The 12,984-nt window shown below is 41.2% G+C and overlaps 1 long non-coding RNA gene across 1 annotated transcript in view; it reads right to left on the bottom strand.

Moving 5' to 3' along the window:
• The window catches only part of LOC116687315 (uncharacterized), a 24,057-nt gene extending 23,711 nt beyond the window's left edge, over positions 1 to 346 (bottom strand). The window contains exon 1 of the long non-coding RNA XR_004331513.1: positions 165 to 346. This is a non-coding gene — a long non-coding RNA (uncharacterized LOC116687315). The remainder of the gene's footprint in view (positions 1 to 164) is intronic.
• Positions 347 to 12,984: the final 12,638 nt, after the last annotated feature.

Below are 12,984 nucleotides of genomic sequence, written 5' to 3'. Positions count from 1 at the left end.
ACATCCACATCAATTTATCTATCTGCACATTCATAATGTTCATTAAATCTAACACATGGTTGTGGCGTGGTCCATGCTAGTGAAGTAATTTGGATAGATGCGTCCACGGCTTTGCGTAAAAGACCGCAAGGTTGATATCAGATTTACTGATGAGAATTGGAGACTATGCATTGCTCATACTTTATACAGAGTGAGCAGTTGCTTCTTGTGGAAGTATGATAACTTAAAACACATTATTTTAATAAAGCTGGAATGAAACAGCGAGAGAAAGCGTGGCAGACCATAACGGACCGACTGAACGCTTAAACAGCCTAAAAATATACAATTACTGACCACTGCTCTGAATTGAAATATAACAATTTTAGTCATATGATGATTAGATAATATAATATAATCATCATAGCCATCAAAGTCATAATCATACCATTCAAGGATTAGGCTACCGATCATTTGCATAAATTAACAGTTGTACTCTTTGTCTTCAAAGTAAGCAGAAGATAATTTTCCTCAGGAAATTTACCATGAAGATCAATTCTCTACAGCGCTAGAATATGATGCATACATATCTCTCTCACTCTGTTTCTCCCTCTCGCTCATGGAGTGATATTTCTTCCACTGCTCGCTTTTAATGCAAAGTGTGCAAGTGTTCTTTTTTGCAAATGACAAGTGAAATAGTTTTAGTTAAGAGCTGTAGTTGGTAAATTCATATTTTTAGACTATCATTCAGTCGGTCCGTTGTTATCTGCCACGCTTTTTCTCACATATTTATTTATTTATTTTTAACAGACGACGAGTTTCCTTCTTAACGCATTATATGCTTTGCTCCCTTGTATTTATGGACATAGAAAAAAAAGACACTGAATAAATTGGACTCTAAATGCACACTGTAAATATGAAATGACAGAGTATGATCATCAGTTATTTCCCCAGAGCAAGATATAAGGTCAAACACCATTGGGGGTGTCTTTTCCCTGTTGTTGCATGAATGTGCAGTAGTCTACAACACTATCTAGTTATTTGTTAAGTGAACTAAGACTATGATTTGGAAGGATTGTTCAATTATGATATGTTTTTAAAATTGTACAATCCTCCTAAATTATAGTCGTTAAAAAATACAAAAAAATTAAGGTGCATTGCTGCACTAGGGAAACACATGTACAGCACTTTATATATAATATATATTATACTTTATTAGCCTTTTCTAATTATCTCAACATACTACAGTAATATTTATTACATCCAATGTCTAACAACAATATGAGCAGCAGACTTAATGCAGCAACATGACAGTAACAATGTCACATAAAGAATTATTAAAAATAAATAATGGTCACAACTTTAAACAATAACAGTACTCAAATGAACAGCAATATGCACAAGCTGATAATAAGGTAAGCCCACTGCGGAGGCTCCAGGGGCCTCATTCATAAAACTCTGCGTAGAGTCTATTCTGAAAGATTTCGTGAGCCAAACATTGGGAATTTTTCAACATTCTGATTTCTAAAACCATGCAGCGCACACCTGTCCAGACTCGTCTCGTTATCAACACGGACGTACGATACCTTATGCTCAAGCCTACTCCCAAGACTGTCCCATACTTGTCCTAATAAGGTCCGTGTCAATCAACCAATGAATATTCCAGCCTTGTAAAAGAGCCCTTGATGACCAATCATGACAAGGAAAAATGGGGAAAAAACACGATTCAGTAATTGTGAGACCGAGGTGCTCTTGGTAAATTTTCAAGCAATGCTAAATCTGCCGTGCTGTTGATTGGTGGCAATACACAGGCCACCAGGAACTGTAGGGCTATTTACTTATTGTCCCAATAGGTTAATTAAGTCCAAGAAACCAGTAATGGATTGGTCATATTGGCTTCATCAGGGTAATTAAGTGGTGCAGGTGTTCTGGATGCAGGCTGTGTGCTCTGCATCCAGAGTGCTTTGTGATATTTCCTGTTACCATCAGCTGTCACTAAAACGCAGTCTACACAGCCATGGGAGCGTTACACACCGTCACACGCATGGTCAAAAGGTTGCGGAATACTGAGTACATTTTTACGCATGGAAATTATTTATGAATGCAAGGACATTTCACTCTGCTTCACGCAAACATTTCTTAAGTAACAGGTTTTATAATGAGGCCCCAGGATTAATAAATCCTGGCTGTTAGCCTGGTCCGGAACAGGCTAGCTTTACAGAATAAATCTCCATGGTAATGTAGGTTCCTCTGCTTTTGTGAAACCGAATTAAGGTTTAATTGAGCCAGGATTACTGGTAAATCCCGGCTTAATTCCTTATCTTGGTTTTGTGAAACAGCCCTCCGTTCACTCTCAGCGCTCTCAAAACGTGTGGGGTTTTTTTTGTATGTGTGAAAAAAAGTTGTAAGAAGCCACTGCACACTACCTGCTAAGCAGCAAACTGCAGGCGGACACAGTTAAAGACTCCCTGGAAGCAGAGGGGAGCATTTAACAGCTAACGAGACAGATATTTCCCGGGGGAGTTGGCGGGGACTGGAAACAGCTAAAAGAGAGAGAGAATATTGGACTTCCAGGTTGACACAAACACAAACACAACTCCTGATGGAAGATAATGTTGCTCTGTAACTGCTGGGTGAAATAAGCAGCTGTTTGCCACAGCTGACATAAAATCAGTTTTTGGAGTTAGAAAAAAAGACACAATAATCTTTCAGCAGATGCAGATGCGTGTGCACGTCCCTTCAGATCCTGATTCAATGGAGGAAAATCCTGAAGAAAAAGGGTGCTTTACCAGCATTGACAACAACTGCAGACACTGCAAACAAACTACAAAAAGGAAGACAGCCTTCTCAAGTGTGGCAGTAAACACAATGAAACAGGTGTCTATGTCGTGGAAGCATTTTCAGAGATGGAGAGAAAATGGTGGTGATAGTTTTGTCTCCTGCTAAACGTGGCCAAAAGCTCTGCTGGGGCTGATTCAAGTTCAGGTTTTTGTCACTTGAGTTTGTCACCTCGAAGGGCTTTACGAAGAAAACGGGAGGGCAATTATCATAGAATGATAGTTTGCTAAATCAGTTATTGACAATAGATGAAGGTTGAAGAGTCTTCTGTATCTGAGGAAAAAACTTTGGCTGGTAAAATATATTTTTTCCATATTTAAGGGAATGTTGTCATGTCATGTTGTCATGGGAATGTGGCCGTCCGCTGGCAAGCCGTTAATTTGAATGTTATTTATTCTTTCTGTTGTGACTTTTTCAATCATAATCATATATTGGGAAGTCTCCTCCCAGCGAGCAATGAGTGGTTCTGATTTGATGATTTGACAGGCATTCTCTCTCCCCTGCCTCTTGTTGTGATGGTTTGTGTGTGTGAGTGCGCATGTGTGTGTTGTGCGGCAGGTATTTGCCCTCTGAAAATAGATTTTCCATAAAGATGAGATTTGGTGTGCAATATGTGACTTTATGTCCGTGCTATCTACCGCTGACAGTAAGTGGTTATTATACAGTAGATGTACCGTTTGTTCCCGTTTGATGGTGCTTCAGAGTTCAGTTTAATATCAGTTAACTGAATGCATTATGATTAAATAACTTTCTGTGTTAACATATTTCAACAGAAATTGACGGGTTGGTTTTGCACATTATCATTAAAACACACAACTGCTGAGGAAGAAACCCTCCAGGAAGGCAGAAAATAATATGTAATTAATCACACTTGGTGTGCTTCAGAGACAGCAGGGAATATTCTGACAACTATTGTTGCTGTTACTCCTGCATCTGAGCCTGAGTGACAAATCTCAGATGTTAAAGCTTTCTTGGATACACCACCCAGTAGCACTGGGTGGATTCTATTTTCATTGCAAAATACACCACACACACACATTCTGACACAATATTCATACTTCCACACATGGACAAAACAATGCAGTCCTATCTGGAGTGACACGTTAACGTGTTCGCCCCTCAACTTGTTTCAAAGGGAGTGCGCCTGTGTTCCCACAGCCCTATGTTCCCACATTTCTAAAATGTTTTCCAAAATTAGACACTATGTTTCCACATTTCTAACATTGTTTCCAAAATTAGACACTATGTTCCCATGTTTCTAAGATTCTTTCCAAAATCCCAGATTTCTTTTTTCATACTTTTGTATCAGATTGTTTACCCCTTTCTCCCAATTCTTTAAGAAGAATCTTAGAAATGTGGGAACACAGGGCTGTGGGACCACTGGGCTATGGGAACACAGGGCTGTGGAACCATGGGGCTGTGGGAACACAGGGCTGTAGGAACACATTTTACTGTGGGACCATTGGGCTGTGGGACCATTGGGCTATGGGAACACAGGGCTGTGGAACCATTGGGCTGTGGGAACACAGGGCTGTAGGAACACATTTTGCTGTGGGACCATTGGGCTATGGGAACACAGGGCTGTGGAACCATTGGGCTGTAGGAACACATTTTGCTGTGGGACCATTGGGCTGTGGGACCATTGAGCTGTGGAACCATTGGGCTGTGGGAACACAGGGCTGTGGAACCATTGGGCTGTGGGACCATTGGGCTGTGGGACCATTGAGCTGTGGAACCATTGGGCTGTGGGAACACAGGGCTGTGGAACCATTGGGCTGTGGGGACCATTGGGTGTGGAACCATTGAGCTGTGGGACCATTGGGCTGTGGGAACACAGGGCTGTGGGACCATTGGGCTGTGACAACAGGCTGTGGTACCATTGGGCTGTGGAACCATGGGCTGTGGGAACCAGGGCTGTGGGACCATTGGGGCTGTGGACAACAGGCTGTGGTACCATTGGGCTGTGGAACCTTTTGGGCTGTGAGGAACACATGGCTGTGGAACCATTGGGCTGTGGTAACACGGGCTGTGGAACCATTGGGCTGTGGGACCATTGGGCTGTGGGAACACAGGGCTGTGGGACCATTGAGCTTTGGGAACACAGGGCTGTGGAATCAATGGGCTGTGGGACCATTGGGCTGTGTGAACACAGGGCTGTGGGACCATGGAGCTTGGGACACCAGGGCTGTGGAATCAATTGGGCTGTGGGACCATGGGCTGTGGAACCAGGCTGTGTGGACCATTGAGCTGTGGGAACCATAAACTGTGGGACTATTGAGCTGTGGAACCATTGGGCTGTGGGACCATTGGGCTGTGGAACCATTGGGCTGTGGGAACACAGGGCTGTGGGAACACAGGGCTGTCCCTTTTTTAAACGTGTTTCCTTTCAAATAAACCAATGTCTAGTGCACTGACGATTCATTCAATCACAGTTTTTTATGTCCATGCTCACTGAGTGAACAGTAACTCTCACGTTAAGCTGTTTATTAAACCACTCAAAATAGTGTCAAGAAAACCCACAGATTTGTCACAGATTTGTTACAATGTCTGACACTAGTCTGGATGTTGTAGCAAGTCCTGAAACTTACAGCTGGATCATGTTGTGAATCTGTTACTTTCCATTCTGTAAAAATTCTGAACAAAGCCTCTCTTATCTGTTTTGGTTTAAAGTAACGCCAATAAACCAGAGCACGTTTTTCTCCCATTCCAAAATGCTGTGTTGACTAGCCAGACCCTCCTCCGCAGCGCTGTGGAAGAAGGTCCGCAATGTGAGACTAACCTTGAACCAATCTTCCTTTCCTCTGGTGCCTCTTTATTATTGAAGTTAATAGAGCGGTTGTTAAATATATATCTATGAAGTATATATTTTGTGGGTGTCTAATTCAACCTTTAGAATATTGTGAACTTAACACTGCTTTGTGTACTTACTTCTCCGAGCTCGCAACTGCTTTCAGAATCAACTCACAGAGGTCAAGCCGGTAACGGTCTTGATCGGACTGTTACATGACAGACCGTTAACCAGAAAACTTGAAACACGTTCCAATTCCAAACCTTTGCACTTCTGTTTCTCTCTGATGTCCGAAACAGGAAGCACATCAGATTCCAAGTGGTTTCCGCCTCGTTCGACAGCCTCGAGTTGACAAAGGTTAGAGATGCAGTGGCTGGTGTTTGTGTCAGATGTGTGGAGAGTCTTGCGTGTAACTGACAGATTTTGTAATAGTAGCTGGTATTTCTGCCTTTTTTGTCTTTTATGTCTTATTTCACTTTCTTTCCATCTTTGATCCTCTGAACCTCATGTGCGCTCTGTCATCTTCCTGCCTTCCTTTTATTGTTTCTGCATAGTTATTAATTCAACTAATCTAATTTCCTTTCTTTCTGTATTTTTTTGCATACAGAATACAGATAGTATCGCAGCAATGAATAGGTACATCAATGGGAAATATGCATTGAAGAAAGGCAAGTGAAATTCAAAAGATAATCCATGTAACACAAAGCTAACTAGCTCTTTAGTTAAGCTAGAAAGAACAGAGCAAACCAAAAAAAGAGAAATACAGCGTATAACATTTTTTCAATGAAAGGAGAAACTGGCGATCGAGGAAGTAAAAGTGAAGAGAAACACATTTGTTGTCACTCATTATTCGCTTGGAGGATGAAGACCATGGAGGTTGTTCATTTCTCCCACAATGCAAATTCACCATCATACAGTCAAGAAGTTGACTTTGTCCCAAGGATACGGAGAATTTTCTCATATTGTTAGATGGTGACAGGTAGCTGGTTGCTGCCTAAATGGAGGAGACAAGTAGGACTGCATCCACTTTGAAATTCATATAACCCAGATTATCAAAGAAAGCGTCATCCCAGTTTCCCAGGCAGAGCCTTGTGAATTGAAGCGACGCGGAGAGCTGAAAGAGAGAAATGATCCTAAATGCATTTTGTGGAGAAGGTGGAAGATGTTAAGCGTTTCACCTCATCGTCACCTTGGGGTTTTAAATACACTCGAGCAACATATTGATGTCGCTAAGAGGCAACACAAAAGCCTCATTTGCAAGGATTTAGCAAAATAATCAGTAAAGAAGGACTTTCCACGGTCTGAGTTAACAAACATTCCTCCACAGCTGCAAGCTTTCATCCAGTCGGAGCTGCTTCATACTGTAACTCAACAAAGAGGAACATTTTGGCGCATTGCTATTATGATGGTGGATTTGCACCGTAATGTTTTTTTATTTGTAATCTTCTGCATGTCTGTGTGCTGCTGCGCCTCCTTGTGTGTGTGAAACAAACATAGTGTGTGTGCGCTGTGCACGGGTCTAGGCGCATTTTACCAATGCGCTGTTATAATAACAATGAAATACTGCGTCATTTTGTTGGTCAATGGCGCGGTCACTTTCTGCTCTCACTCCCTTTCTGATGCACTCTGCATCATATAAAATAAAATAAATAAAATACACAAACATTTCATAGATAATATTGGTAGGAATCACCAGACGCTTCCCGATACAAAATTATCACGACACTTATCCCACGATGTGATATTATTGCTATTTTAAACATATTGCAATATTCTGAGATATGCATTTCTCTGTTTGTTCTTATCACTTAAATTTTATTGCTGAAAAATGGGATTGTCACGCAGACAAGCTGACCAACACATGTACTATAAAAGATTGATACTTGGCGCCTGTGTATCGATACAGTAATACCACTGAAAATATTGCGATACTATGCTGTATCGATTCCCCCCCCCCCACCCATAATAGATATTACATCTTATTCCATTGGAGACAATTAGCAGCTGCATCAAACACTCTCAAAAGAACCGGTTATTTTAATGAGATGATGATGAGATGCATTAAAGCCACCTCACGTCTTTCTGATCCCTTTCATCTCTTTGTTTTCTTCTCTTACATTATCTAACCTTCCCATTCATAACGTCCATTCCCTGCCAGCTCAACTCCACGTTGCCTAGTTCTTTGTTTCCGTGCTTGACTCACTTAGGCAGATAAATCAGTTTCTGAAATCCAATTTGTGTGTTTGTGGTAATCAGGTTGGATTTGTGCATTCAAGTTTTGTTTACCTGGCAGCTTTAACACTGTACTGTATATGAGCCGTCGATGGGGGTGTTTTTTTTTGTTTTTTATGAGGTTGGCTGGATGAAATCCTTTGTGTCGTTCTCTGAATGTGATTTGTGACCGAGACCGCCTCAGGAAATTTCACCTAAATTGGATTTGAAAAACACAAATGAAGATGATGTAAATGTGATTTGCAGAAATCTGTTCCCATGTGTTTTTTTGCTGCCGATATGTCATAAAAACAACCTGAGTGCAGGATGTAAACACTCTTAAATCATACATGTAACAGGCATAATGGATCAATGAATGAATGATGGCTGATATAAATTATATAGAGTAGTTATTTTTGGACAGTCTGAAACAAATGAAAAGCTTTGTTTTGACTAGTTCTGACAGTCAGGTGAAGTTTATGTTTCATGAAAGCATCAAACTCGTGCAGCAAAGACTAGTCACAGACAATTAGATGTCAATTATGTTGATTATTGATTCATTGACGATTCATTTGAATGACTATTCTCTGATTCCAGCTTCTTAAATGTGAATATGTTCTAATTTCTTCTCTCCTCTGTGACAGTAAACTGAAGATCTTTGTGTTGTGGACAAAACAATATATTTGAGGACGTCATTTTGGGCTTTTTGGGAAACACTGAAAGACATTTTCACAATTTTTTGATGATTTATGGACAAAACAACTAGTTGATTAAGCGACAAATTAGATCAATCAAGAATGAAAATAAATACAGCAAACAGACTTTTTGCAATCGCAGCTATGTTTCTTACATGTTCTACCTTTTTCACTCACACACTATGTTGTCACAAACAACACAGGCATTGTGTGTATTTATCCATACTGTAGTAAAAACAGGACAGATTGGAACAGTCAGTGGATTACACAGCAGACTGAGAAGGTTTCATCATTGCAATACTGTGAAAGTGAAACTGTGTCAGTCTTTGACTCCTCGCACCTTTCAAGCCTTTGTGTGACAATTATTTGATACTCAAAACATAATAGTATTCCTTTAAAGTAAAAACTGGGACAAAGAACTGACAGACAGTCTCTCTCTTCACGCTCACTAAAACAAAAAAGTGGCCCAGCTGGTAGTTAACACACATCAGGAACAGAAAGAGATATCCACACACGGCAGAGTACATGATGGATAAACCTGCAAATATTACTTTCTACCTTGTCATATAAAGGGCACACCTCTTCATGCAATGGACATCAATCATGAGATGTGGACGATCAGACTGGTCTCATGAACCATTTGTACATATAGCTCCAAAGAGTAATGAAGTGTAATTCACACAGTGTACTCTACATAGTTATTGCTGTATGCAAGACGTGACTGCTACTGTATAAGAGTGTAGAGATCCATTCAGGGAGGAGGTCAGGGGGGATGGATGGGTCTTGGAGACCCAAGGAAGAATTTAAGGGGAAAAAACAAGACTTTCACTTCATCCTGGGAGTACTACTTAAAGGTGCAGTAGGTAAGCCTTATAAAACTAACTTTCTATCATGTTTGCTGACACTGACCCTATGTTTGAGTAGAACTACATGAAGCAGGTAATAAAAAAACAAGTCTGGCTCCTTTGGCACCACCTACAGCCTGTAGTGTGATTTGCAAAAAATCCACCGCTCCCTGTTCAGGCGCACCAATCAGGGCCGGGGGGGGGTCTAACTGCGTAAAAATCACTGCTCATGCACATGCATTTCATAGCATCCCCCTTCCCCACTCCATCGTGCACAGCTCTCCCTTGTGGGGGGAGGGGCTTAGGAGACCTGGGGAGTAGGTAACCACAGTCCTCAGAAATCTACCCGAGTTTAGTGTGTGGGAGACTTGTGGAGGATATTCAGGCTGACATTGATTCTGGGTGTAGGAAGTCGGAGGTGAGCACGGTGCAGGCGGACGATGGAAAGCCTCGCGCTTCCACATGGAAACCACTATGGAGAGAAAGACGGTTCAGGATTTAAGAGACGTTTTCTTGTTTTCCCACAACACAACTTCTGTAAATAATCCTTTTAAAACCTGAACTACAACAAAGCTAGCAGGGCTGGCCTGGCGACAACAGGGGACTGGGCACTGGAAGTCAGACGCTGAAAGCCAGATGCTTCAAGCCAAAAGAGGAGCAGCGGACGCGGAGCAGCGGACATCTTTAAACCCCAACCTGAAGCAGCGACTGGGTGAGTCGGTAAACACAGCACAAACCCCTTTAGAAGTAGGAAAGACATGCAGTCATCCAGGCCAGCTTATGTCTTACTCTCACATTATATGCAGACATTCAGGGAGAGGAGACAATATATTGTTACGAGCTAAGTTAGCCTTTTGTAGCTGTGTTTTGTTGTTCAAGGAGCCCAGGTCAGCTAAGCCTTGTAACAGTTGCTTGCCCTCTGAGAATCTCTTTTATATCCAAGCAAAATTGGTATTGGAGCTAAAATGTCCTCGACCTAATTCATGAATGTAATTGAATTGATTTGGGAAATCATTGGCGACACCTAGCCCTACGCATCAACACCTGAGCTGCTAACGATTCCGGTAGAAACTTCCCCGCTAAACATAATAAGCTCCACAGCATTGTGCTCGCACATTGAGGCAAATTGCTACTGATTTGATGTCAAGTAATATAGTCTTCACTGACGTCCTTGTCAAGGCAGATAAGTGAGTGATGAATAGACTCATCAACAGGCGGACAGCAGCAGAGGGAAACAAAGTGCCTTTCAATTTCCAAGCCTCTTTTTCCACAACAAAGCCCGGTGGATCGCAGGCTCTTTAATCGCTGCGGTCTCTTATCTGCCATGCAGTTTGTGTGCTGAAGCATCACAGTTTTTTTTAAATCCATTTCCTCACTTATCAACATTAAATCAGATGCCGCTTTTAAAATATAGATAGCACAATCTGTACTCTTCAGTGTGCTCCCTCTTACGGCATGTCTACTTGGGACCGTTTTAGAGGAAAGAGTGACAGCAAACGCCCACTTTCGTTTTTTGTTTTTGTTTTATCAAGCAACTGCACCTGCCACAGCACTTTCTCCTCTGAGATGTTACATTAACACAGAAGGAAAATGCAGTTTGTAGTCTGAGCCTCCCTGTTACCAGATTGATCTCCACATCGCAGTGAAGTAAGGTCTGGCCCATCCACACATACTAATGGATGGGAGAAAAAAAACACTCTGAGTTGCATTTCTTTAAACCAATCATAATCGTCTTGGGCGGCGTTAATTTCCAGACGCTGCGACGGCCTTTCTGCAAATTGGTCTTGGGAAGGAACTTTTTTTGGTGGAACATTCACAAAAGAAAAAGCAGCATACAATATTGAAGTAAGTAAACTGTTGACCAAATCCAATAATGTGACCCATTTAAATGAGCTGATACACGGTTAAACCTCATTAGCTCTTACCAGTGTATAGCTGTGAGTAGTTTGTCCAACCAAACCCACCAATCGGTCCCAAAACGTCCCAGTTTGTGACTCGACGCAGAGGTCCAGGGTTCGAATCCGACCTGTCACGATTTCCTGCATGTCTTCCCCCCCCTCTCCCCTTTCACACCTAGCTGTCCTGTCAAAAATTAAAGGTGGAAAATCCCAAATAAGAAATAATCTGAAAAAACGTCCCAGTTAGAGAGGAAATGCCGTAAACACATTCTTTGTAAATCTTTACAATCGTTCCCTGAAAGAACTCAGCAGGTCTGCCTTGTTGCACATTCCAAATTTTCTTCATAACTTGCCATTTTCAACGGATAGCTTGCCTACTCAAAGTTTGTTGATGTGTCAACAGAGTTTTTCAAAGCGTGGGACATCCGGCAGAAGATCTGGCGCCAACGGATGTTCTGGCTGTTTTACGGTAAATTAATTCTCGTACATCCTGACCAGAGACCCACCCTGTCAGCTGCTTCAAAACGGACAAAATGAGTGTGTGATTGATTGAAATTAATTTTGAACATGTAAAAGAAAATGTAAAATAATGTTACGTAATGTTGCATCAAGTTACATACATCAATTTAACTTGACGCAACACTTGATGATTTGGGTCACACATCTGAAAAGGAGTGGGAAGAAGTGCGCACTTATATAATCCCACACCTTCTCCTGTCATTGCTATCAAGCTTCTTCAGTCGTAGTTTTTTGGACTTTTTTAAACTCATCCAATATGTAATTTAACTTACCAAGTATCTTACAAAATGTAATTATTTCTCATGTTTATATTTAAATTTATAATTTCTTGCATGTTTATTCAATTTACTCAAATGCAAAGAATAGAGTTGTCAAAAAGAGAAAGTAGGTCAGAGAGACCAGTGAACACAGTGTGATATTTAATAAAGTGTATGCAACAGAAAATACCTCCCCGCAGGGCTCTCAACTAAATCCTGCCAGACTAAAGTGGAAAAAAAGGAATAAATAAACAGAAAATGAAAAGAATAAATCACGGCAGCCAAAGTGATCAGTGTCATATTTGACATACAGTTTATGTCAAATGTGACATATGACAATATAAGAGAAACGATGATGTTTGTGGTGGATGTGTTGTTTGACATTTGAAGATACGATAGAGGAGCTCGATGTCCATGGAGACACACAGCAAGAAACGTCTCCTTCATGGCACGCTGCACAACTTTTGATTGCAACAGCAACCAAAATGCTTTAAAATATTATTTCTGACAACCTTTTTTCCCAATCCAGGAAGTATTTAACAATTGGGCCCCAATAGGGACATTTTGGCTTTTTCATTTTTCCCTCATTTTCATGTCGATGCGTACAGCATGAATTTTGGCAAGGCGTAAGGTTTTCAAATTTTGGAAGCTAAACATCAGCTCTCATGATAACTATGATAAATGCATAGTCAAATTACAGACACTCAAACCCAGGGCTGTTGTCAAATCCACCTTTGTTGAGTCCAAGACAAGTCCAAGACCAGGACTAGTCGAGAACAAGTCAAGGCCGAGTCCAAATGAGAGACAGTCAATACCGAGACAGATTTAAAAAAAAACAATCCTCTTTAAGACTACTAACTTGCCTGTTTATTATGTATGTGATGTGAGAGACAGCATTTGAGTTGTATTCAAGTAGTATTTGAGTCCAGACTCAAGTACTCCAGCCCTGCTCAGATC

This window comes from Etheostoma spectabile, chromosome 1 (genome assembly GCF_008692095.1).
Source record: "Etheostoma spectabile isolate EspeVRDwgs_2016 chromosome 1, UIUC_Espe_1.0, whole genome shotgun sequence".
NCBI classification, from domain to species: Eukaryota; Metazoa; Chordata; class Actinopteri; order Perciformes; family Percidae; genus Etheostoma; species Etheostoma spectabile.
The sequence above is the reverse complement of the archived record's forward strand: the minus strand, read 5'-3'. Positions and strand labels throughout refer to the sequence as shown.